This window comes from Triticum dicoccoides, chromosome 7A, assembly GCF_002162155.2.
Source record: "Triticum dicoccoides isolate Atlit2015 ecotype Zavitan chromosome 7A, WEW_v2.0, whole genome shotgun sequence".
NCBI classification, from domain to species: domain Eukaryota; kingdom Viridiplantae; phylum Streptophyta; class Magnoliopsida; order Poales; family Poaceae; genus Triticum; species Triticum dicoccoides.
The window spans coordinates 293,924,745-293,951,084 of NC_041392.1; positions in this window are offsets into that span (position 1 = coordinate 293,924,745).

Sequence of the window (26,340 nt, forward strand, 5' to 3'; positions counted from 1 at the left end):
AAAGTTTCTGTCCTGCACCGTACAAACCAACAAGTAATCTAAAACATCCTAAAGGCAAACCTTGGCACATTATTTTTATAATACAATGGAATTTTACTAGGGGATACTTATTTTTGTTGAAAAGTTTCTGTAATCAAGATTCACAAAGTTTCCGTGACCATGAACAAAGTTCAAGGAGCTCCCCCACTTCAACAATGCTTGTCTCTCTCACTTTGACTTTCCTTTTTGAAAAAGTTTTGGGTTCCCCTATTTATTTTTTTTGTTTTTAAACTTTATAGAAGCAAAAAATAGAAATAAATGACTCTCTAAAACTTCCGGGTTGTCTCCCTGGCAGTGCTTTCTTTAAAGCCATTAAGCTAGGCATATAGTGCTCAAGTAATGGATCCACCCGGATCCCAAGGTATATCAAAGCCAATTTTAATTAACAATGATTTATAATTTAGTAGTGAGCACAAAGTAACATTTATCATGTAATGACGAAGTCTAACTCTCTTCCTATGCATAGGCATGTCATAACAGAACAATTCATGCACCCAAAGTAAAGGCCAATGCATAGTATAAGCAGTTTCTTGCATTTTTTCGTGTTGGAAATATAAAGAGGCGGAGATGTAGTTCCTCTATCATAATAATTGCAAGTAGGAGCAGCAAGCACATGAATATTATATCTATCAAAATCATCATGTGTAATAGTAAAACGCAACCCATCAATATAATCATTAATAAGGGTAAACTTCTCCGGTATAGTGTAGTTGGGAGAATTCAAAAAGATAATAGGACTATCATGCGTGGGTGCAATAGCAACAATTTCATGTTTAACATAAGGAACTATAGCAAGTTCATCTCCATAAGCATAGTTCATATTGGCATCTTGGCCACAAGCATAGCAAGCATCATCAAAAAGGGATATTCCAAGAGAATCAACGGGATCATAACAGTCATCATAGCAATCATCCTTCGGTAGGAACGAAGGGAAATTAAACAATGTATGAGATGAAGAGTTACTCTCATTAGAAGGTGGGCACGGGTGATCAATCTGCTCTTCCTCCTTTTCTTCTTTGCTCTCCTCGTCATCTTTTTCATCCAATGAGCTCACAATTTCATCAATTTATTCTTCCATAGACTCCTGCAAAATATTAGTCTCTTCTTGGACAGTGGAGACTCTATCAATAAAATCATCAATATCGGAATTGAATTCATAATTCTCATAGCACTATTTAAGGATAGCTAAATTTTCAGGTCTATAAACTGAATCATCAAAATTTTCACACTCTTTAAACAAAGATTCGATTTCATAAGCACACATAAAAGCAACAAATTCTTCTATTTGTTCCACATCATAGTAATCATATATACCTCTAGCATAAGAAGCAAAGGTTTTATCATCATTAAATTTGCATGAAAAGGGAAGGTGTGGAGCCTTCATCCTAGAGCAACAAGTATAATCATATCTCAAGCATAGTTCCCGAGCATACCAATGCAACATATGAATTTGATCCCATAATAGTTTCCCTTTTTGAGTCAAGCGATAATCCCTAAATTATTCACGTTGATCCAACGTGTCTGCCATTACTAAGTTGAATGGGGTTTTCTTAGGACTATCAAAGTAATACATAATATCTTTCACATAATGAGCATCGAGGTTTTAGGAGGTTCCCCATCTCCATGAGTAGCAAGTAAACCTAACTTTTGGTATTTCGTGTTCCATATCCATAACTAAAGATAGAGAAAAACTTAGAACAACAAATAAAAATTACTTAGTGATAAAGCAAACAAGCACACACGAGAATATTCACCCCACGCTATTGCTCCCCGGCAATGGCGCCAGAAAAAGGTCTTGATAACCCACAAGTATAGGGGATCAATTGTAGCCTCTTTTGATAAGTAAGAGTGTCAAACCCAACGAGGAGCTAAAGGTAGAAAAATATTCCCTCAAGTTCTATCGACCACCGATACAACTCTACGCACGCTTGACGTTCGCTTTACCTAAAACAAGTATGAAACTAGAAGTACTTTGTAGGTGTTTTTGGATAGGTTTGCAAGATAATAAAGAGCACGTAAATAAAAGCTAGGGGCTGTTTAGATAAATCAGCAATAAAGTTAGTATAGCGAGTGTGGAAAGGTGGTGGTAGGAGTTGCGAAATTGTCCCTAAGCAATTGACTACTTTACTAGACCGATAGCAAGTTTTATGTGGGAGAGGCCACTGCTAGCATGTCATCCCTGACTTGGAATTCTATGCACTTATGATTGGAACTATTAGCAAGCATCCGCAACTACTAACGTTCATTAAGGTAAAACCCAACCATAGCATTAAGATATATTGGTCCCCCATCAATCCCGTATGCATCAATTTCTATGCTAGGTTGAAGCTTCTGTCACTCTAGCCCTCCAATACATAGTCCTATCAACATACAACTAACCCTATGGTGTGATCCACGCGCGCGCTCATATGATGGGCACCAAAGGATAGAAACATAACCACAAGCAAATTAAATCAATCATAGCAATTTATCAACCACCGATAGGACAACGAAAATCTACTCAGACATCATAGGATGGAAACACATCATTGGATAATAATATGAAGCATAAAGAACCATGTTCAAGTAGAGAGTACAGCGGGTTGCGAGAGAGTGGACTGCTATAGATAGAGGGGGGAAGGTGATGGAGATGTTGGTGAAGATGGCGTTGGTGTTGGTGAAGATCACGATGATGATGATGGCCCCCGGTGGCATTCCGGCACCACCGGAAGTGTGGAGAGAGCCCCCCCCCCCCTCCTTTTTCTTCCTTGACCTTCTCCCTAGATGGGAGAAGGGTTTCCCCTTTGGTCCATGGTATCCATGGCATGGGAGGGGCGAGAGCCCCCCCGAGATTGGATCTGTCTCTCTATCTCTCTCTGTTTCTGCGTTCTGGGATTCTGCCCTTTCATCGTTTCTTATATATCCGGAGATCCGTAACTCCGATTGTATTGAAACCTTTGCCCCGATTTTTTTCCAAAAATTAGCTTTCTTACGGTGAAAGAAGAGCAGCAACCGCCTTACGGGGGCCCACAAGGCTCAGGGGCGTGCCCCCTGCCTCGTGGCCCCCTCGGGCACCGCCTCGCGTTGATTTTCTTCCCATGTCTCACAAATATTCCAAAAATATTCTCCGTCCATTTTTATTCCGTTTCGACTCCGTTTGATATGGATTTTCTGCGAAACAAAAAAAACATGCAACAAATAGGAACTGGCACTGGGCACTGGATCAATATGTTAGTCCCAAAAATAGTATAAAAAGTTGCAAAAGTATATGAAAGTTGTAGAATATTGGCATGGAACAATCAAAAATTATAGATACGACGGAGACGTATCACGCACGCTTCTTTTAATTAGAATGGTTGTGCCCGTCTAGCGCACACATGTTGATCTATCTAACTATTTCTGTTTATTGTGGCTAATCGCAAACAGTTCATCCATGTGAAGTGTATGCCATCAATCACAGACACTTTGATCTAGCTTACCCGTTTCTGTTTTGTTGCCTAATCACAAACAATTAATCCTTCTGAAGCGTATGCCCTCAATCACACACGCCTTGATCTATCTGAACGTTTCTTTTGTGTTGCCTAATCACAAACAGTGCATCCGAGTGAACCGTATGTTGTATATCGCACACACCTTCATCTGGCTGCCCGTTTCTTTTGTGTTGCCTAATCACAAACAGTTCTTCCGAGTGAATAGTATACTGTACATCGCACACGCCTTCATCTGGCTGCCCGTTTGTTTTGTTCCTCCTCATCGAAAACGGTTAATTGATCTGAACCGTATGCCCTGAATCACACACACAACTAAAATCTGAACCGTGTTTGATGCATCCTCCACTGCAAATGTTTTGCACTTTTTTGACGGTTTTTTTACACCACCATTTGTGATTATAGCATTGCACACAGTTTCGTCGAAGGGTCTCTGATCATAGTGTCGCGTTAGCAGCATCTTGCAGTAGTGTAAGGCAAAGGTATTAGGGATGCCCAGTCCCGAAATGAAAAAAAGAATTTACTTTATGTTGTCAAATAATAAATTCCTTGGAAAGTGTTGGTATGGAGGGCACCTGTGGATATCGTTTTGTAACATCCCAAATTTTCAATTTGGAATGTTATACATTAGGTCATCATTGCATATCATATTTTATTTCATTTTGGCTTGATCCTCAAATTCCTAAGCAACTCAAGGACCCTCGGAGAGAGAGTTGGGGATTTCACTGTTTTCATATTTGAATTTTATCAAATATTGAAACGAGGATTTTTGGTTTTAAATTTTTTCTCTCTCCGAAAATATTTCATGTTAAAATATATGAGAGAAGATAATATGGCTTCTCCAAAAGAAATGAAATATTGGAGGAAAAATATTAAAATCAAATATTTGCTTTTATTCGGCTTTTATTGCAATTTTATTTGCATTAGAAAAATTGCACGTTTTCAAAATTGCATTTTAGGGCCAAGAAAATGTTCATCTTGTTCTAAATATTTTATTTAGACGGTGAAAATTTGTTTTGGTATTTTTTAGATTTTTATTTACTTTTCTAGGATTTATTTTCGTCAGAACGTTTTTTTTAAGACATAGAAGCCCGCCGGACCGAACTGGGCCGAGGCCCAGTTGGCCCAGCTGCCGTTGCGCCGCCGTCTCCCTCGCGGAGACTGCGACCAGCACGCCGCCGCCCGCCGAGGCCGAGCTGGCCACTCCTCCCGGCCCCCTTCGGCAAGCCACCTCTCCCTTTAAAAGCCGACAGGGGCCCCCCTAGAGCCCCAAGCCGCAGCCGCCGACGCCGCCGCTGAGCCACCCCGCGTCGCCCCGCCGCACCCCGCTGTTGCCCGCGCCACCGCCCCGCTCACTGGAAGCCGCCGGAGCCGCGCCGGAGTTCGAATCTCGTCGTCCGTTTTTTTCGGTTTAGGTAAAACCGTCGGTTTTTTAAACCCTAGTTTCGGTTTTTTAGAACGGTTCGCTGGTTTTCTCGGTTGACTTTCGTCCGTACATTCGTTTTAACGGACGGTGTTCACTCGTTAGCCACAGATAGCGAACGTTCATTCGTTAGCCTGTTCATCAGTTTTTTCTTTTTTCGGATTTTCCGCGATTATTTTCGATCGCGATTTCTGATCCGATTTCCGTTTTAGTTTATCTTTTCGCTCGTTTATCGGAATCAGACGATTCAAGCGCCTAGATCTTCGTCTCGAAGCCCTCTTTCCTTTTAACCAACTTGAACAAGATTTTGATACAGTAAAATTCGAATTTAGTCCAGATTAGTAATCGGATCTTGTTTCTTTCGCAGTTTGAGTTTCGTTGCTCCATTTGATTTGATTCTTTTTGCAAACTGGAGTTCTTAAGTTGAACTTTCTGGTTAGATCTTCTTATTCGTGTTTTACCCGTGCATCTTTGCTTGATTGCTTATGTATGCTATTGTTTGTTTGCGATAGAACACCCAGAGTGTGAAGCGTGCTACTACGAGTCTCTAGGTTTTGCGGATCATCAGCAAGGCAAGTAACACTTTGATCATACCCCTTTATCACCCAGTTTTTATGCATTAGTTTCAACCCTCAAACATTGCGTGGTTAGGACTTGATAACATGTGAGATTGGGAGGTAGAACCTATTGCCCTGTTATTATCAAAGCCTTGGGAGGTACTTCTATGTATTGCTTATATTGCCATGCTATGCTCGTAGACGTGGTTTGGGTGAGTGAATCCATGATAGATGTGCTATTGTTAATTAATGGTTCAACTTAAGGTGGCAACTTTAATACACATCTGGGTGGATTGCTTGTCGGGCACCTGGAGAATCCAATGTTGTCCTAGGATATCCCGGAGTAGCCGTGTGATAATCCTAAGGTCTGCCACCCAGGCTCAAAGGGAACTGAGATATTTCATGATAGAAACTTCTGTGTGCAGCCACAAGCTATTATGGGCTCTAGCATAGTTCAGTAAGTTGCATGACCTCTTCCAATGGTAGGCTAGCAGATGTAGAGGGATATAGGTTGGTACTGTCTACCCGGGGTTAGAGCTAATGCTTCTGAAAGGCTGTGTCTCGGTCATCCGTTTCTCAAACACCAGGTAGTGCAAGAAATCCAATGGAGGAGATCAAGTCTTGTGGGGAAAAGTGTGCAAACCTCTGCAGAGTGTACAAACTAATCATGGTTAGCCGTGTCCCCAGTTATGGACATCTTGAGTATCTAGTACTTGGCACTACAAAAAAAAGACACATCCGTGACATTTTGGGCCGAACGAAAAAAAAATCTGTCATACATAGGACACTTCTATGACGATAATTGTGACAAAACCCGGTATCATCGTAGATGTGGTGGGCTCCTACTTCTATGACAAAAAATCATGACAGAAAATGGGCTTTTCGTCCTGGGCGGGCCGGAGACGCAACTGCATGACATTCTTTGGGCCGTCCATAACGGAAAAAAACGTGGTAGAAGCGAGGGGAGGAAAATTTCGGGGAGTTCCCGGTTATGGTGGGAGGTCGGGGGCCGAGCAATGCGCGTTTCTCTCGTACACGTACGCGCGTGTGTGCGAGGCGTTGGCTCTAACTGGACCCAAGCGAGGCATTGGGCTCTAACTGAACCCGAGCGATTGCACTGCAGGCTACGCGTTACTGAACCCGAGCGATCAATCGATGGCTGTTAACTGAACCCGATCGAGTGATTCCTTTGCTACTGCTGCTAACTGAAGCCGATCGATGGGATGAACAGTGAGTGTTGCGGGGGGAGGGGGGTTGGATGAACAGTGAGTGGTGGCGTTGCCTCTGGATGAACAGGACCCCGTGGTGTGGTGGAGAGCTAGATGAACAGTAGACGATGGAGGGGTGCCCGTGGAGGGGTGGATGAACATGACCCCGTGGTGTCGAGGGCTGGATGAACAGTATGCGGTGGAGGGGTGGTTGAACAGGACCCCGTGGTGTGGAGGGCTGGATGAACAGTAGACATTGGAGGGGTGCCCGTGGAGGGGTGGTTGAATAGGACCCCGTGGTGTGGAGGGCTGGATGAACAGTAGCCGGTGGAGGGGTGGTTGAACAGTAGCCGGTGGAGTAGCGCGCGGGGGAGGCTGGATGAATAGGAGCCCGTGGATGAACAGTCACAGGTGGAGGCTGGAGGAGGTCGACGGTGGATGAATAGTAGCTCATGGAGGCTGGAGGGGGTCAACGGTGGAGATGAACAGTATCCTGTGGAGTTCCGTTTTGCGGTACGCCACACCCCTCTCGATGAACAGGACCCCCATTTCGACCGTAGCGCTCCAACACAAGTCCGTTTCGTCCGTTTTGCGGTACGGCACACCCCTCCCGATCAACAGGACCCCCGTTTCGACCGTAGGAGGTCTGTTTCCTCTGTTTTGCGATACGCCAGACCCCTCCCGATCAACAGGATCCCGTTTCGAACATGGCCGGTCGAACACAAGGCCGTTTCCTCCGTTCTACGGTACACCAGGCCTCGTTTCCATCGCCTGTTCCGTCCAAGCCCTCCCGATGAACACGACGCATTCCGTTGCCTCCCCATGAACACGACGCATTCCGTTGCCTCCCCATGAACACGATGACGACGCTGTTTCTCCGTTCCGACCCAGCCATGTACACGAGCCCTGGCCGTACGTATGCGTGAGTAGGCGTTCGAGACCCCACCCGTATGTACACATACGTGGCCGTATTTTCTTTCTTGCACCCTGGCCGCTGTACGTACGTGTAAATGCTACGTGCGCACCTCTACTACGACACGTGCGCGCCTCTACTACGACACGTGCGCGCCTCTACGTCGGCCAGTATGTACGTACACGTTCGCGACCAGAATGACAATGCTACGTATGCTTCGACGAGGTGGGTCCTGACTGTCAGGCACTTCCTTGCCTGCGAAGATGTAGCTGGTCGGTCCCAGCAGTCAGGGGGCGAATCGTTTTTTGCCCGGACGCACTTCCTTGCGTGCGAAGATGTAGCTGGTGGATCCCAGCAGTCAGGGGGGCGAAATATGGTGGCCCGTATGGCGGGTCCCACTGTCAGGTGGAGGAATAATTATTTTGCACGTAATAAGGAGGCACTTCCTTGCTGTGGCCGTGGACCCAGCTATCAGCCTCTCCATGTACAGTCCACGTCCGATGGAAGCCGTTCCTTGACCACGTTGACCACGTCGCGCTGAGAGCACCAGGGCGGTGGCGACGGCGAGGCCTAGGAAGGGGACGACGCGGAGCCGGGGAAGACGCAGCAGTGGATGCCCGCGCGTAGAGGAGTACAAGGGTTCACTGGTTCACTGCGGTGTGAGGCTGTCGTCGCCGCAGAATAACAGGGGGTGTGGGTGAGTAGAGGGATGGCCTGGCCAGCGGTGGGAGTAGTAGGGGGCGGTGAGGCCTCTGCCGCATCGCAGCCGGCCACGGGAGGCAGGAGCACTAGGCACGACCGGCGCTGGTTTGGGCGGCTGGAGCAAGAAGACCAGAGGTTGAAGAAGCACTACGGCCGTTGGATGGACATCGTACGGTCACTAGAGCTAGAATCATGCATATTGACTAAGTTGACAAAGCCCTCCATCCCCGTCAACTTAGTAGGCCCACAAGTCAGCCTCCCACCAAGGTGGGTCCCAGCTAGCAGGGGGTATTCTTTTTTTTTGAGCGTAATAAGGAGGCACTTCCTTGCGTGTGAAGATATAGCTGGTGGGTCCGAGCTGTCAGCGGCGATAGCACTTTTTTTTGCGAAATACAGAGGCCCTTTCGGTGGGTCCCTGATGTCAGGTGGAGGAATCATTATTTTGCACGTAATAAGGAGGCATTTCCTTGCGTGCGGCCGTGGACCCAGCTTTCGGCCTCTCCACATACAGTCCACTTCAGATGCATGTCGGTCGTTGACCACGTTGACCAGGCCGCGCCGAGAGCACCACGGCGGTGGGCGACGGCGAGGCCTAGGAAGGGAATGACACGGAGGTAGGGAAGACTCGGCAGTTGTTTCCCACGCAGAGGGGAGTACGACTGTACGAGGGTTTACTGGTTCGTCTGCCGTCGCCGGAGAATAACAGCAGGTGTGGGTGAGTAGAGCGATGGCTAGGCCAGCGATGGGAGTACGGTGGGGCGGTGAGGCCTGCGCGGCAGCAGAGCCGGCCGCGGGGAGGAGGGAGCAGGCAGTCCCGCCGGCGCCTGTTTGAGCGGCTGGAGCAGGAAGAGCAGAGATTGAAGAAGCACGACGGCCGTTGGATGGCCATCCAACAGTCACTGCTTGTGCGTCAACCTTTTTTTAGGAAAGCCTCAAATCTGTGGAAAACAGCATATAGCCCATCTGCCATTATTTCTAATAATTTACAGCCCATTTACTAATTATTAATGTTTTTTAGAGCCCATATTCTTTTTGTTAGCATTACAGCCCATATTGTGGCCACGATTAAAAAATTATACGAAATTTTGCATATTTCGGTGCGGTCCGAACTATTTTTAATCCTGAAATTTCGACTCACATTCAAACTGATTTTAAAAATAAATGTATGTCAATATAAAATCCAACAAATTCTCCACGCATAAATATTAATGTAATTTCAAATCTCGAAATGAAGAAAAGATAATTGAAACTAATTGTCGGTTTGATGTGTTTTAAAAATGTACAGCCCATTTCTCATTACTGATGGGCCATTTTCTCGGCCAGCCGAATGAAAGCTCTCCTCGTCTTGAAAGATTTGCAGCACAATAGGCCTGACAAAGCGACTTACTTGGCAAATCACAAAAAAACTGGGCTGTGGCCATGGACCCAGCTGTCAGCCTCTCCATGTACAGTACTCTTCCGATGGAATGTCGTTGACCACGTTGACCACGCCGCACGGAGAGCACCAAGGTGGTGGACAACGGCGAGGCCTAGGAAGGGGACGACGCGGAGCCGAGGAAGACGCGGCAGTGGATGCCCACGCGGAGAGGAGTATGAGGGTTCACTGGTTCGGCTGCGGTGTGAGGCTGCCATCGCCGCAGGGCCTGGCTAGCGGTGGGAGTAGTTGGGGCGATGATGCCTCATCGGCAGCACAGCCGGCCACTGGAGGCAGGAGCAGGCGGTCTCCCCGGCGCTGGTTTGGGTGGCTGGTGCAAGAAGAGCAGCGATTGAATAAGTAGCAGGACTGTTCAATTCAAATCCAACGGTTACTGCTGCTAGAATGGTTTGTTGACTAAGTTGACAATCCTTGCGTACGCGCAACTTAGTAGGCCCACAGGTCAGCCTCCCAACCGGTGTGCCCCAGATGTCAGTGGGAGGAATCATTTTTTTTGCGTAATAAGGAGGCAGTTGATTGCGTGCGGCCAGGCCAGCGGAGGGAGTAGGGTGGGCCGGGGAAGCCTGCGCGGCATCACAGCGGGCCACAAGAGGAGGGAGCAGGCAGTCCCGCCGGCGCTAGTTTAGGCGGCTGGAGCAGGAAGATGAGAGATTGAAGAAGCACGTCGGTCGTTGGATGGACATCCAACACTAACTGCTACTAGAATCGTGTGTTCACTGACAAAGCCTTGCCTAAACAAGTCAGCCTCGAAATCTGTGGCGTGTACAGCCCATTTGCTATTATTTTTATAGTTTTTACTCATTTTCTAATTCATATGGAATTTATTGCAGCCCGTTTTCCATTTTTAGAATTGTTGGCCATTTTCTGGTCAGTACCAGGGTCAAAAAAATTAACTAAATATGTGGGAAATTTTGAAAATTCACAAATTTTTGCTGGGGAAAGAAACATTCTTAATCCAAAAATTAATAGCCATACTAAAACAAATTTAAAAATAAATTAGTACTATGTCATGTTAAATCCAATGAAATACGTATAAGATATCAGTGAAGAACAAAAACAAAAAAAGAAACTTATATCCCATTTGCTATAATTTTTTTGGAATTTTCAACCCCTTTTGATATTACTTTTAACAGACATTGACCATACTCTTAAGCCAGGCCGGAATGCATCCCTCCTCATCTTGAAAGATTTGCGGCCCAGTAATTCGGAGAAAACAAATAGGCCTAGCTTGGGTATTCTTCAAAAAGAAATATTGGGCTACCTATTTTCCCAAAGAACTGGTGCATGAGCATTTATCTTTATTTATTTATTTATTTACTTATTTATGTTTAGGGGACCATGAGCATGTACCTGGGCCGGATTCATGTGAGATCCTCCCTTCCAGTTAATTATGGGCTTCTCTATTGGGCCTTCATCAGTGGGCTGCATGTTATCAACAAGTGGAAAATGTGTTCCAACTTTAAAAAAATGTGTTATGTACGATAAATAGTATGCACTACGTACGGTATGGGGCACTAAAGGATCGAACCGTGCAACGACTTCCAAAACATTGTGTTTGTCGTTCTAACAACACATTTATTCAACCAACAGACGAAATATACTACTGATTGTACATTGAAAATAGCAGCAGCAACCAGGGTTGGGGGTGCAACAAAAGCAATAAGCAGGCCAGAAGAATGAAGACGCAGCTCTCTCTTCCAAACCAAACATCAGCCATCATTACAAAAGGGCTACCAAAAAAGAACAAGTGTATGCATCAAACTAAATAAAGATCCAACTACACCAAGTGTACGCATCTAACTAACTGGCTTAGTTAGACGTTACTATTTTTTTTCGAAACGAAGGCAAAAGAATTGCCTCGTCGATTAATTAAGAAGAAGAGAATTTCCTAGTTAATCTACAGAAAACCGGGCTAAAACTGAAGATGTTACTATTTATTAAGCTGCAGTGGAGTCGCAGATGGAGAGGAGTGGGAAACTTCACTGGTTCGGGTGCGCGGCAGCACAGCCGCGGTGGTTAGAAGGGAAAACATAAATTGGACACGGCATTACTTTTATAAGAGACCTACATTTTATACCCCACAGTAGTGTCGGGTTTCGGGTTCCGGCGGACCCTTGAGGTTCGAACACTGGGGTGCGCGCGGAGATCTCCCCCCTACCGGTCTACGTCCGATCATCTCGTGCGAACTAAGATGAAAATGATGAACAACACAAGGGACACGATGTGTATACTGGTTCGGGCCACCGTTGTGGTGTAATACCCTACTCCAGTGTGTGGTGGGGTGGATTGCCTCTGGGGCTGGTGATGGATAGTACAAGGGAAGAACAGCCTCGCGAGAGGTGTTCTTGAGCTGGTGCGATGAACTGCTAGGGTGAATTCAGTCGCCTCTCTCTCTCTTCTATGGTTCTACCAGATTTCCAGCCGTCGTGCCCGTCCCTTCTTGATGTCTCGATGTTTTTCTAGATATCTCTACTCTGTGGTGGCTAGCTCTATTTATAGAGGCCCTGGGCCTCTCCCCGAATAATTGAGCGGGAAGGGCGCCAACAATTGGCCATTTCGAAGGGGAACATCTAGTACAAGTTATCCTGACCAAAGGTGGTCTTCGGCTGCCAAAAGCACTGGCGATGACGCCGTCTTGGGCTCCACGGTGACCTTCGTCTTGCCGTCCGGCTGGTATTGGTCTCGTTGCACCAGAATGGTAACCTTTGCCTCATGCCTTGGCCTGTGCTTGCCCCCTTTGCACCAAAGGGGAAACAAGGACACTGCACAGGCCGGCGCCCGCCTGGCGCCCGCCTGGTCTCGATCGTCATGGCTTGCGTCACGGGTTCCTCGTGAGGTACCCTTGCATTGATCTCTCCGCCTCCTCGCGAGCCTGCCTAATGAGGCTACCTCTGAGGAAGCTTCATGTCGTCCGCCCCGCGAGGCTTGGCCCCTCGCGAGGGTCTTGAGCTTGAGCTGATGAAGATGGGCCGCGCTGGGCCCCCGCTTGAGCCACGCTGTAGGCCGCAGGCAGGCAAGTCTGGGGACCCTCGTTCCCAGAATGCCGACAGTAGCCCCCGGACACAAGGCGCGCGCGGGCTTGGCTTAGCAGAGAAGCGAAGGGTCAAGCGCGAAGCACCGCGGCCCCTAATAGCCTACGGCCTTGGGCGCCGCGTGGCGGTTGATTGGACGTGGGCGACTGCGCTTCCCCATGATGCCTCGGCAACTACACGACTTGACAAGTCCCTGCATGCAAAGATATGGGTCACGATTACCTGAGGTCATGATGCCCGGCAGTTGGCCTTCCCCGGCTATAAGTACGGGGCCGCGTGAGCTTCATCGGTTCACTCCTTTCCGTCACTCCTCCTCTTCTTCTTCCTCATCCTTGCTTCCTCTTGCACCAATGGCACCGATCCGCCGGTTTTCAGCTGAGGAGAAGGGAAAGGCCCCTAGAGAGGGTCCTGACCCCCTCCCGCCGAAGAAGCGGCCAATCCTTTGTCACCGGGATGAAGGCGCCTGGCAGGTGGTGTCGAGGCCGTGGTACGAGCGGCCGCTGCCTGGGTTTCCGCTGCCCTTGCACGCCCCATCATAGGCCCCAGGGGGGGCGCCGAGCAACACCGACAGCATCGCCGCCGTCGTCGGTGAGTCACAGTGGTGCGCGTCGTCCCCCTGGAGTCCTCGCGGAGCGCTCCTCTCGCGAGCTTGTGCTTCACGCCGCCATGCCTCCAACTTTGTGGATCCGCCTTCCTCCCTCCTTCGCCTTCGAGATGCCGCTGAGCGGGGACCTGGAGCTTTGGCTGCAGCACGCCGACTGTGGCACCCCTGCAACCGGAGCTGAGGTCGCGGTCGTCGCTCCGGGCAAGGTCTTCATGACCCAGGGCTGGGGTGAGATTGCCCGGGTCTGTCGCGCGGACGGTGCCTTGGTGATCCATCTTGAATACGACGGTGCCTCCTTGATGTTCTTCAAGGTCTTTGATGCAGAAGGAGGCCGGCTAGAATGCTTCCCTAAGGGAAGTGGTAGTGGTGACAAACTGGCGAGGACCAGCCCCGCCCGTTGGTCCTCCTGCAGCTCCTCAGGCAGCAGCGGAGGGACTGCGGGCTGCAGCGGCTCCCCTAAACTCCTCGCGACCCCGGAGACGAGCGACGACAGCTACGAGCCTCTGAGCTCGTGCTGCGCTCGGAGTGAGGCAGCTGCCTCGGGCCGCCGACGCCACTGATCTGGATGTGGTTGGCGCCGGCACTCGGCAGCCCACTGTTGATGATGGCGTCGCCTGGGGAGGTGCTATCAAGTAGTGTTCTTTAGGGTTAGCACCTTTTGCTCCCTGCAAGGAATTAAAGCAACATCCCGTGGGGGTATGTAAGGCGTTTGCCGTGCTTTTGTATTTTACTATATCCTTAATATGAATTAGCGTGAGGTGTCCGTTCTGTTCCGGCTAAGCTCCCCCTTTCTATCCTCATGAGGACTTGGCACTCTACGCTGACAAGTCCCAGTCCCCAGGCAAGCTTCAGCCGTCGCTGGTATGCCAGGTCGCGATGCCGTGGTCAAGGCCAGGAGGTGAGTGGCCCGAGGTCCGGTAAGAGCCCCCGAGTCGCGATGCTCGGGAGGTCCCCTTTAGCGCTCAAGCAATCCTTGCTGGGCGAGAAAGGAAGGTAGCGTTGCCGTGACAGAGTTGCACTGGGCAGGGATTTAGTGCTGCGTTGGTCTAGCTTTTGCGACGGCGCGACTTATCTTGTGTGTCTGACATAGTTCCTCGGAGAGGCGCCTGGCCCGAGAGGTGACGGTCGAGGTGCTGCTGGTCTAGGCCCTCGCGAGCTTCTTCCCACTCCCCCGCACTTTCCTTAACGCTCTACGTCCTCAGGTCCCGGCCCTCGAGCGAGCTCAGCCGCCGCTGGTATGACAGGTCGCGATGCCGTGGGTCAAGGCCAGGGGGTGAGGGCTGGAGAGCCAGTAGGAGCCCATGAGTCGCGATGCTCAGGTACCCCCCCCCTTTTAACGTGCAAGCGGTCCGTGCCGAAGAGAGGGAGAGAGAGCTCACGATGCCCCCAATGTTGCTCCTCGAGTAGATCCTGCACACCAATCATGAGGAGAAACAAGGCCTGTCATTACGGTCGCCGGCCAGCCTATGGTCACTCCGAGGGAGCGGTCAGGGCACTGAGGGCCTGGTGAGGTGGCGCCGTGCGGGGCTGCCGCGGCCAAAGCTCGACCACTCAGGTTTATCAACGCTGCAGGGACGGACCCATGCGCACGCGCCGTGCCAGAGCAAACGGCTCTTCAAATAGGCATCGATCGAGCAGGTGATTAGGTCAGGTATGTTAAGAACATAGGAGGAAACCCAATTTCAAGCAAGCGCGGGTAAAAGCAACCGCCGCTAGGTCGGGCCCGAGCGGTGTGGGGATGATGCAGCCCGAGGGGCACCCCCAACAGGGTAAGTAAAGAGCATAACCAAAATGGATACATGCCGCAGGGACGGGCCCACGCGGCTTGGGAATGGTGCAGCCCTGTGGGCGCTCCCAGCTGAAAGTAGAACTCTAAAAGATGTCACCTGGTGCTGTTGAAGACGAAGTGATGCTGAGGAAGTGAGCGATGCGTGGTGAAGACATCGGCCCTCATGAGCCCCCAGGCCCAGGGGCCTCGGGAGGCTCTAGTGGCACGTGCAGGTCTTCGGGGATCATCGCCACCTCCGCCAGGATCGCGCGATGCCTGACCTCCTGAGCCTCCAGAATGCTCCTCAACAGGCGCTGATGTGCGGCGACCGCACTCGGCAGGCCGAAGGGCATGCGAACATAGTTGTGGGGTGGTCCCATGCAGCGCCCTACGGCCGAAGGCCACAGGCGCTCTTGGGACGCAGCTCGGTTGAGCCCTGTTACGTCGACGCAGACGCGCAGTCCTCCATTCTCGCCTGGATGCGGGGCCACGGCAGGTAAGCGGCGGCTGCCGCGCATGACTCTGGACTCTTGTAGCTCTTGGGTATTCCTTGTGATGAACTCCTGAGGGTTTCGTCTCCTTTGACTTGTACCTTTCTGAGGGAAGCATGCCTGAAAGAAACCCTCCAAGTGGTGCCCGAGCGCCTCCCCCGCGACCTTGCCAAGGTCGGTGGCTCTCCAAGAGAGAGCCCCCAAGCCCTGCCCGAGGAGGGCGCCGGGCGCGCCTTCCTATGGGCGAGAGGGCGGTGCTCCCTGATCGGGCGCGAATCCTGACGCAATACCTCCGAAGGTGCCTGCTTCCTTGTGGCTCTGGCCAGGTGAGGTCTTCTTCTTGAGGGTCGCCTCGGGAGGCCCCCCGCTCCTGCGATCTGGGTCTTCGATTGCTGCGGCTTGGAACGCATGCTCGAGCGAGTACACTATGTCCCTTTCTTCACAGGGTACGGTGATGACTCCACCGCTTCCTGGCATCTTGAGGACATTGTAACCATGGTGAGTCACTGCCATAAACTTGGCTAGGGCTGGGTACCCGAGGATGGTGTTGTACGGCAGGAGGATGTGAGCGACGTCGAAGTCGATGAGCTCGGTGCGGTAGTTGTTGCGTTGTCCAAAGGTGACTGGAAGGAGAACCTGCCCAATTGGAACAGTGGAACCATCGGTGACTCCTGAGAAAGGCTTGGTTGGCTGAAGCTGGTCGTATGGCACTTGGAGATTGTCAAACGTCTCGACGGACAGGACGTTGAGTCCTGCCCCGCCATCGATGAGGGTCCTGGTGACCCGCACGTTGCTGATGACTAGGGAGCAAAGCATCGGGAGGACTCCTGCCGTTGCCACACACTTGAGCTGGTCTGTGGAACTGAATGTGATCGCGCACGAAGACCACCTGAGAGGGCGCATGGCCTCAAGCTTGGGAAGGACTGCATTCACCTCGCGAGCAAACTGCTTGAAGATGCACTGTGAGGCTGGGGCCTAGGCGCCAACCAAGATGCAAGCAATTTCACGCGGCTCTTGGAAGCCCCCAGCCCCATCGTCTTGGTGTTGGTCTTCGTTCCTCCTTGGTGGAGGTGGCAGAGGAGGGAGGCCTGCGTTGCCGTGGGGACGGTCCTCACGAGGCTGGTCCCTCCAGCCTCCCTCGCGAGGCTGGTCTTTCCAGTGGCCCTCGCGAGGGCGGTCACGCCATCCCTGGCGAAGATCACGGTCTTCCCATCGTCCACCACCTCTTCCTCCTCCTCGGCCATAGCCCCTGTCGTTGCGCTCTGGGCGTCGGCCGATTCGCCCATCTCACACGGCTCTGAGCTCTTGACATTCGTTGGTGTTGTGGGTGTGGAGGTCGTGGTACACGCAGTATCGTCCGCCCTTGGATGACTCGGGCTGATCCCTGCCTCGCTTGGTGTCCGGTTCCGTTGCTAGCACGGCAGCCCCCTTGCGCTTCACGTCCTTGGCCTTGAGCTTCTTTTCTTCCGGGTCAGCTGCCGGGAGCTCGAGGAGGGAGAGACGCCCTCCCTCAGCCCTGGCACACTTGGTCGCCAAGTTGAACAGCTCCAGGGATGTGCGCAGGTCTTCATGGATTGCTATCTCTTCCTTCATCTTGACGTCGCGCACGCCGTCGGAGAAGGCTGAGATGATGGCTTCTTTAGTCACCTTGGGGATCTTGAGGCGAGCGTAGTTGAAGCGCTGGATGTACTTCTGCAGGGTTTCTCCTGGCTGTTGCTTGATGCGGTGCAGGTCGCTCATGGCCGGGGGGCCGGTCGCGAGTGCCCTGGAAGTTGGCGATGAAGCGGGCGCGCATCTCGCTCCAGGAAGAGATTGTGCCGGGAGCCAGGTTCAGGAGCCAGGTGCGGGCGCCGTCCTTGAGCGCCATGGGGAACCAATTCGCCATGACCTTCTCGTCTTTGTTGGCGGCTACGATGGCCAGCTCGTAGAGCTGCAGGAACTCCGCGGGGTCCGCTGTGCCATCGTAGCGGGGAGGGAGGTCAGGCTTGAACTTGATTGGCCATGTGACGCCGCGCAGCTCGGGGGTGAAGACGAGGGAGCCCGCCGTGGCCACCGGCGCCCTTTGCTGGTGCTGGACTCATTCTTGCGGGTCACCACGCGCCGCCACTGGGAGTAGCGCGGGGTTTTGTCGTGGAGGCGCTGGGGCGCGATCTTGGTGCGCCGGTGCTGGGAGCGCGCGAGCACCTTCTCGGGGACGTGGGATCTCTTGGCAGCTCCCTTCTTGCTGCGCAGGCGCCGGACGTGGAGGGTCTCACCCTGGGGCTATGTGCCTTCGAGCCAAGGCACCTTCTTGGGGAGGAGGCGGCGGAGGTGCCTCCTGATCCTCGCCCCCTGCACGGGACGGAGGGCGAGGCAGCGAGAGGGACCGCAAGGGGGAGCCCCCTGCGGCACTGACGAGCTCGGTGATGCGGGCGAGCCAGTCCTCGTAGAGGTCGTCGACGGGGAGATAGTGCAGGAGCTCCCACGCCAAGAGCAGTGAGGCGTGCGCATCCATGGGTGCGCGACGGGTGTGGGACGACAAGCCAGCTGGAGTCAGCGACGTGGTGGCGGTGCGGCCATTCCGCCGCACCGATGGGTGCTGGGATGAAGCTTGCTGCTCGTTCCCCGCCGGGCCGGTGGTGGCGTTGGCGGCTGGCGACGGGGAACGAAGAGGGGGGCCGCCGACGGGCGCCGTCTGGGCGACGCAAGCGGCGTGAGCAGCCCGGCACTCGGCACGAGCCTGGCGAGCGTCAGCCATGGACACAACGGAAGATCACACGTGAACAGCGGAAGGAAGATTCCGGTGCCCCCCTACCTCGCGCGCCAAATGTCGGGTTTCGGGTTCCGGCAGACCCTTGAGGTTCGAACACTGGGGTGCACGCGGAGATCTCCCCTACCGGTCTATGTCCGATCCTCTCGTGCGAACTAAGATGAAAATGATGAACAACACAAGGGACACGATGTTTATACTAGTTCGGGCCACCGTTGTGGTGTAATACCCTACTCCAGTGTGTGGTGTGGTGGATTGCCTCTGGGGCTGGTGATGAACAGTACAAGGGAAGAACAGCCTCGCGAGAGGTGTTCTTGAGCTGGTGCGATGAACTGCTAGGGTGAGTTCAGTCGCCTCTCTCTCTCTCTCTGTTCTATGGTACTACCGGATTTCCTGCCGTCGTGTCCGTCCCTTCTCGATGTCTCGAGGTTTTTCTAGATGTCTCTACTCTGTGGTGGCTAGCTCTATTTATAGAGGCCCTAGGCCTCTCCCCGAATAATTGAGTGGGAAGGGCGCCAACAATTGGCCATTTCGAAGGGGAACATCTAGTACAAGTTATCCTGACCAAAGGTGGTCTTCGGCTGCAAAAGCACTAGCGATGACGCCGTCTTGGGCTCCACGGTGACCTCCGTCCTGCCGTCCGGCTGGTCTTGGTCTCGTTGCATCGGAATGGTAACCTTTGCCTGATGCCTTGGCCTGTGCTTGCCCCCTTTGCACCAAAGGGGAAACAAGGACACTGCGCAGGCCGGCGCCCGCGTGGTCTCGATCGTCATGGCTTGCATCACGGGTTCCTCGCGAGGTACCCTTGCATTGATCTCTTTGCCTCCTCGCGAGCCTGCCTGATGAGGCTACCTCTGAGGAAGCTTCCTGTCGTCCGCCCAGCGAGGCTTGGCCCCTCGCGAGGGTCTTGAGCTTGAGCTGATGAAGATGGGCCGCGCTGGGCCCCCGCTTGAGCCACGCCGCAGGCCGCAGGCAGGCAAGTCTGGGGACCCCTGTTCCCAGAACGCCGACAAGTAGGCATACTAACAAGTTCACACACAAATACAGCAGAAAAGGTAAACATTCATATCAAACTCAGGTTCACAGGACACGTTCATATCCATAGCCAACATTGACAATCAACAACTCAAAAGATTCATATATACACAAGCTCAGCATATCTATGCATCCAAATGATTGATAGATCACACGACAATATTCATACATAATTTACAAAAAGATTCAGATATACGCATGTTCAGTATGTTTATGCATCCAAATGATTGAGATCACAGCCAATATGATCCATGGACGAACTTTAATTACCTAGGGTACAGACTGGTAAATGGTGTTCAATCGGAGGTACTTCTTGCTAAAATTAGTTCTTGTATGAGTAAACTTTCGAGAACATAAGAGGCAACACAGACAATCTGAACTTTGCTTGTAGGTTTATCCTCAAATATTGGCCTCGTGCCCAGGGAGGTTTGAGCAACTTGGCCACTACTTTCATCCAACCAGTTTACTGGGTCATCTTGGTCTTGTATCTCGCCAAAATTCTACATTGAAGATGAGAAAGGAGGCGGTTGAGAAAATGAACCACCCAAATTTTTTGTGCAGTTCAACTGAAATGGAGCATCCTTGGCGTGCAGACTGATTAAGTGCCAGATGAATATACGCGTCAACCAACTTGTCTGGAATCTTTAGACTCCATGCCATATAGTTCGCTACCATATGTGCCGATAACCAAAAGGCACAAGTTGGGACCAAAGACTGTACTGCGTTTTTCTGGGCTATGCACCAAGCAATATTTTTGGCGTTCACTCTCCTAACACTTGGAGTTTGACAATTGGTTGACGTCGGTTGATACTCGAATGAATATAGGCACTTCTTGTCAACATCGATGCTTGTCTGAGTGAACTTTGGAGTACATAGTAGCAGCATAAGTACTTGTCCATCTAATCATTTTGTGCAGTTCTACTGAAATCACCCGATGTAATGATCTGCCTACGATTTCAGGCTCCAAATTACTCCTTTATGAAATCGGCAAACCGTAGCACAATACCAAATTACCAATACATATGACAGGCACAATAATCAGGATAAAGACCAGTACCAACCTGTGTGAGGTAGCATATCAATTACTATTTCCTTTGACTGGAAGCCGAGATAAGCCAAGCGAGTGACAGCAAAGGAAGAAAGCATGCAGAGTTTAGCAACTGATAGCAAAGGACGGAAGTTGTCGAGGCAATGAAGCACCCAAAGTTTTTGTGCAGTTCCACCAAAATCGAGCATCCCTGTTGGCGCATATATTGAGAGAGTGAGATTACTGTAATAGTGGGACTAGTTTATGAAACATACACTAACAAATAGAAGCACCCTCATTATCTTAATGGGTAAAGTTAGCAACATAGTAGTCTTGCTTAAAGAGAGGTATTAGTTTATTTAATCAGTGCCAATTAGCTCAACTCAACACTCAAAGCATTGCCATTTATCATAGGTTGCAAAACTTTAACGTGCAAAGATAAAGGAGTTTCTCATGACAGTAGCACGATACAAATAGAGATGACAGCAAACTAATATGGATGAAGGCCTTAGGCCCGTACCAACCTGAGAAAAAAAGCTTATTCATGTAGTCCCATAAGATATGATAAAGCACTCACTGGAATCACACAATAGTATATATTTTTGTGCACTTCAAATGTATGGTTGAAATCACTCTTGTTTACCAGTGCTGAGATTATATCGAAAGATTATCAAGAACTTCTAGCAGAGTTAAAGCAATGGCTGGGATACAGTTCATTGTATTGTCTTGTGTAGTTCCATTTAATGTATGATTGGCACAACATGATCCCTGTTTGCACAAGTAGGAACAAGGTGAAACCTTCATTAGCTTAGTGAGAAAGGATAGGAAGACATTAGCATATTACTCAACCAGTAGCATCAAATTCATGATGGACAATATGCAAAACATTGCCTCATTGAACCAATGGCAATAAATTGACATGCAAAACAATAGCACTATTATGTCATGACACTAATAATATTCCCTCCCTGCTCCACCACATGATTCACCTCCATAGACAAACATACACATGTACATGATTCAGCATAGGGTCCTACTAAAGATTTGTTTAACTCCAACAGGAAAATTAGGCAGTAATAAATTAGTGGTACTTAAGTACTCCTAATTAATTAAGTGAGACAGCAAAAGTGGAAGGGCTCCCTGGAGGATCGTCTCACATGTAAGGTAGTCGTTTCCAGAGCCCTTGAATGGCCTTAACTGAGGCCTCTGGCTTCAGCAAGATCGCCTTGGCACTGTTTATTCTTCTTATTCTTCCTCTTCATGCTCTGTTTCTCTTTCTCCTCACCAGTTGGTGAAACCAAGTACATGATTGGCCTTCCAATTCAGAATTGGTTTTGTCGGTGAGGGAGTACAAGTGTACTAGTAAAAAACAACATTATTTTCTCATGGCGGTCGGAAAATAGAGATGAACACATGCATTAAATATCATTCTTACCTAAAGGAAGGTTATGGCGCCAATATGGATGATGAGGATTGGAACACAGATCTCCCTTTGTGCAGTTCCACCAAAATGAACCAACTGTTTCATTCTGACATTCCAGTTAAACAGCACAAAAGTCACTTCTTTTAAGAATAGTTTTGTGCAGTGCACCAAAAGGTCACAACAGCAACCAGGTGAATTGGATATCCCTGTTTGCGCAAAAAGGCACAGAGGAAATAGTCAGAGTCTCAAACAATTACATGCAAAAACATTTGGCTAAACTTGTCATGGCTTATAACAGTGGGTGCACCAGTAGTCCAGCATCATGTACGTAAACATGGGCATAAAGTGGTGATTCATAGTTTGTTGCCCCGAGAAACAAACATCAAAGAAACATATCTGGGTTGGTCCCATTTTTGTTCACTCTAGCCACCTACTCCTATGTGTGGATAGCAAATCTAGTCCTGGTCATACCACTGTGTACAGCGTTACCCCTATATTTCCCTTTTCGACCAAGAGACCGGTTGGATGACCAGTCTGTACTACTTAAACCCCCTTTCCTTCCTGTTTGTACCAAGTCCGATGTACACACAGGCGGAGCTATGTGTATGGCTGAGGGGGCTGTGGCCCCCCAAACTTGGTAGCTTTTGTGAAGAATTTTTTTAAGATGTCATAGATTGAGAAAAATAGGGACTTTTACCCCTTCATAAAGCCATATTTTGCCATTGCCCCTCCCAATGATCCTGTGCTAGCTCCGCCACTGGATGTACATACTAAATTCCCCCACCCCCACTTTATTTGTTGTTTGAACCAAGTACTCCCTCCGTCCGGAATTACTTGTCATCAAAATGGATGTGTATAGAACTAAAATACATCTAGATACATCCATTTCAATGACAAGTATTTTTCGGACGGAGGGAGTACAAGATTCGACTCCATGAAGTAGTTTTACCTCTAACAATAGAAGAAAAAAATATGTGACGTTGGACCATCCGATCGAGAGGGGCTGAGAGGTAGAAAATGATGCACATGCAGCGACGTAGCGAGCTGGGGAAGTAGAGCTAAGGCGGTTTCGGACGAAGATATACCTGAAGGTCGTCGGGATGTGGATAGGTGGGCGGCAGGAGGCCGGATCCGCCCACAGGCAATGACGAAGGGATCGAAGGACCTCCCGCGCTGGCGCTCGGCCAGAGATAACGGTGCGGCCGGCAGTGGGTCTCCTCCCTGGATGTCGACGACGGCCTAAACACTGGCCCTCCTCCCCTTCACCGGCAAAGGGGATACGTCCGGATATGTAACCAGCGGTGAGGATAGAAAGCCAGTGTTTTTTGAAGGGAGAAAGACGGTGTTACTACCCCTATCTTGTTTAAATCTGGAGAGGATGAGAGTGTGTGAATAGAGCAACCCTAGCAAGCAAGCGCGGAGGCTCCGGCCTATATATACGTAGTGAGCAACCCTAGCAAGCAAGCAACCCCTATCTTCGTCAACTCGTACAAGACCGAGAAATTTCATTTCTACAACGCCCTCTCCCTCGCGGACTGAGCTCCGGTGCCTTAACTGCACCTGCCTTTGGCTGCATGACAGGAGGGCCAACCACCTGTTGGGCCCACCTGTCATGGACGCAAAGGCAGGAGCAGTAAGTTGAAGCTTTCGCTATCCCTCCCGCACGAGGTGGACGGACATGCAGCAGTGCATTCGATACTGTAGAAGTAGGAGTAATCATTATTGTTCGTCTTCTCGAAGAGGCGAAGAGCCAAGCGCAACCCGAACGTGGCAGTTGTGAACGCTCACGTGGTGCGGTTCCTTGGAGTACTAGCCAGACTCTTGCATGAGATAAAATTGCTATTGTTTAACAATTAAACTCCATTATCCATTGGTTGATACTCATTCTGCATAGGTCCACGCGCTTAGCACCATTTCCTCCTGGGGTCACCAATGTTTATTTGCTAATTAATAGCATTGTATGCAATGAACTAGCCATTGCAAGTCATTAGAAGCATGCCTAAGTTACTCCCACTATGGCTAGCCTAAGATGACTTAAACACCTAGACGGAGGGAATAGTATAGCCTTGTAAACCGGAAAGGAGTATTTTCCTTTCTAGAGATTTCAACAAGTGACTAGACTACACCGTGTGCAGTACTCCCTCCCTTCCGGTTTATAGGGCTCAAATCTCAAATCTCATGAACCAAGGCATTTTGCGATTGGAGGAATGTATCTCGTACTTTACAAAACTACCCTAATTAAACTCATGCATTAATTACGTAGTTCTCTTGTTTTCCTCTCCGCCTTGGTCGCGGTGCACAATATTGAGCACTCCTATATGACTAGCCGCTCTATCTACATGTGGGACATTTCAAAGCATCCGGGCCCGCGTGCCATCCACCAAATCATAGCGAGGTACTACAGTCGAGACTCACCTGTAACCCCGGTGTGGCCGTCATGACCCGTCGTATCACAAAACCCACACCTTTACCAGCAGTGGTAAGGTGGCCTCCAAGCTGGACTGGACGAAGCAACCATCATTTCACTAGAACGCTCGTTCAAGCCCTTTCTTCCCTTTCTTGAAGAAAACCTCACTCCAGGCTACTCACTTCTGCCATTTTTCTTCTGTACCGACGAAGGAAAGGTGGGCGAATCAGTTATGCTGCTATATTTTCATTCCAAGAATCTTCTTTTTACGAAGCACCGACCGATTCTCACATCCTGTTCTTTTCTCGTTTTCATTGCGATTGTGGTTTCCTTTCTATTGCTTTTTGTTTACCAGTTCATTGATGGATCTTGGAGCACTAGGCAAAGAGTTGCCGTCGGATAACCCACTAGAGACAGCGATCTCCAGGAAGCGAGCATCGACCAACGAGTTGACCATGTTGGCAGGCCAACCCATGGAGACGAAGAACTCCAAGAAACAAGCATTGGCCAAAGAGTTGAGGACGTTGGCAGACGAACTCCTCAAAGGAAGTTGGAAGAACGGCAAGGGCCCCACCGTGCCTACCCCAGGAACTCTGATTGCCACCTATGTGAGGCTCAAGACCGAGTTTGAGGAGATAGTCGCCGTTGAGAAGCAGTATTCCCCTGGCAAGGTGATGGCCCCCATCGAGGACGAGGAGATGGCCCCCGGAGGGATGAGATCCCCCGGTGAGCTGCACAAGGTAAAAAATAATGGCTTATTACCATAGTTGTGGTTTTTGATTATTTGCAATGTGCTTGCTAATATGTTAGGGTTGTGCAGGTGCCGGTGGACGTCCTTGATGATTCCAATGTCGTGGCCCGTCCTGTTGGCATCGCCCTGCCGCTGTCCATCCTGTGGAAATCGCCCCAGAGATCGATTCCGATGTCGCGGTCAGTCCTGCGGACATCGCCCCAGAAATCGATTCCCATGCCGCTGTTCGTGCTGTGGTCATTGCCCGAGAGATCGATGACCAGAAATAGTTGGTCGGGCTAATCCTCCAGGGTAGTTTGCATTGCCCTGTGTTTAATTACCAGAATGATGCGTGTTATCAAACCATCTTAGGGATAGTGCACTGTCTTGTGTGGGCGGATCTTGCTACTTTTGTTTGACAGTGAATCATGCGATGAATCATGTGAACCCTCTCCGAGTTATGGAAACAGATGTATCCTCACCAGCTTTTGATGTAATATATGGCATGATTAGATGTAAGTTTGAATTGTTTATCATATCAGCAGGGCTTGTTTGATGATTCTTTGTGTTAGTAGGCTAGCTACTGTGCGAGCTATAGTACTTGCAAAACACTCACCAAAGAGAAACGTTGGGGCTGATGAGCTTGTGGTACGCTTATACTTATCCCTCGTCGATCGACCAATAGCCCTAGCTCCTAAAATTGTAGGCTTAGCGATCGATGACCTAGGCGGGCTAGTTTGTCCTAGTGGGTTTCAGTGATATGACGTGCAACACAAAATCATAGCAGTGCAGAGACGTACTCCCTCCGTTCCAAAATAGATGACCTAGGCGGGCTAGTTTGCCCTAGTGGGATTCAGTGATATGGCGTGGTACAGTGCTGTCCAGTCTTCGTGTGTGGTAGCAATATTGCGGGTACAGTAAGTTTTCTTGAAGAAGCGGAATTCAATGAAGTCATGATGGTTCCTTCGTCCAAACAACTTACACTGGGAAAGGTTGGGCCTGCGATACGACCGGGGTAGACCAGGATAATTTTGTCCATGACAGGTGGACCAGGATGGTCGACGTCTCACATGTCGACAAATGAAAGTATTCTTTCCGATATAGAGGGCGAGCAACGAGTATTCATTGTTTATTTTTTATGAAAGCTATTGTCTCCACTGTTACGACGGAGGAGTGTGAAACACGGCAGCCCAGTGAACTTGGCATGTGCACCACTCCCTCCTTCCTCATGTAATGCCCAGGTTACAGCTTTTTCTCACTTTCTCTCTATCTATTTCCTCTCAAATGTTTTTTACCTTTCTTTTTTTAAGACACAATTGTTTTTATGCCT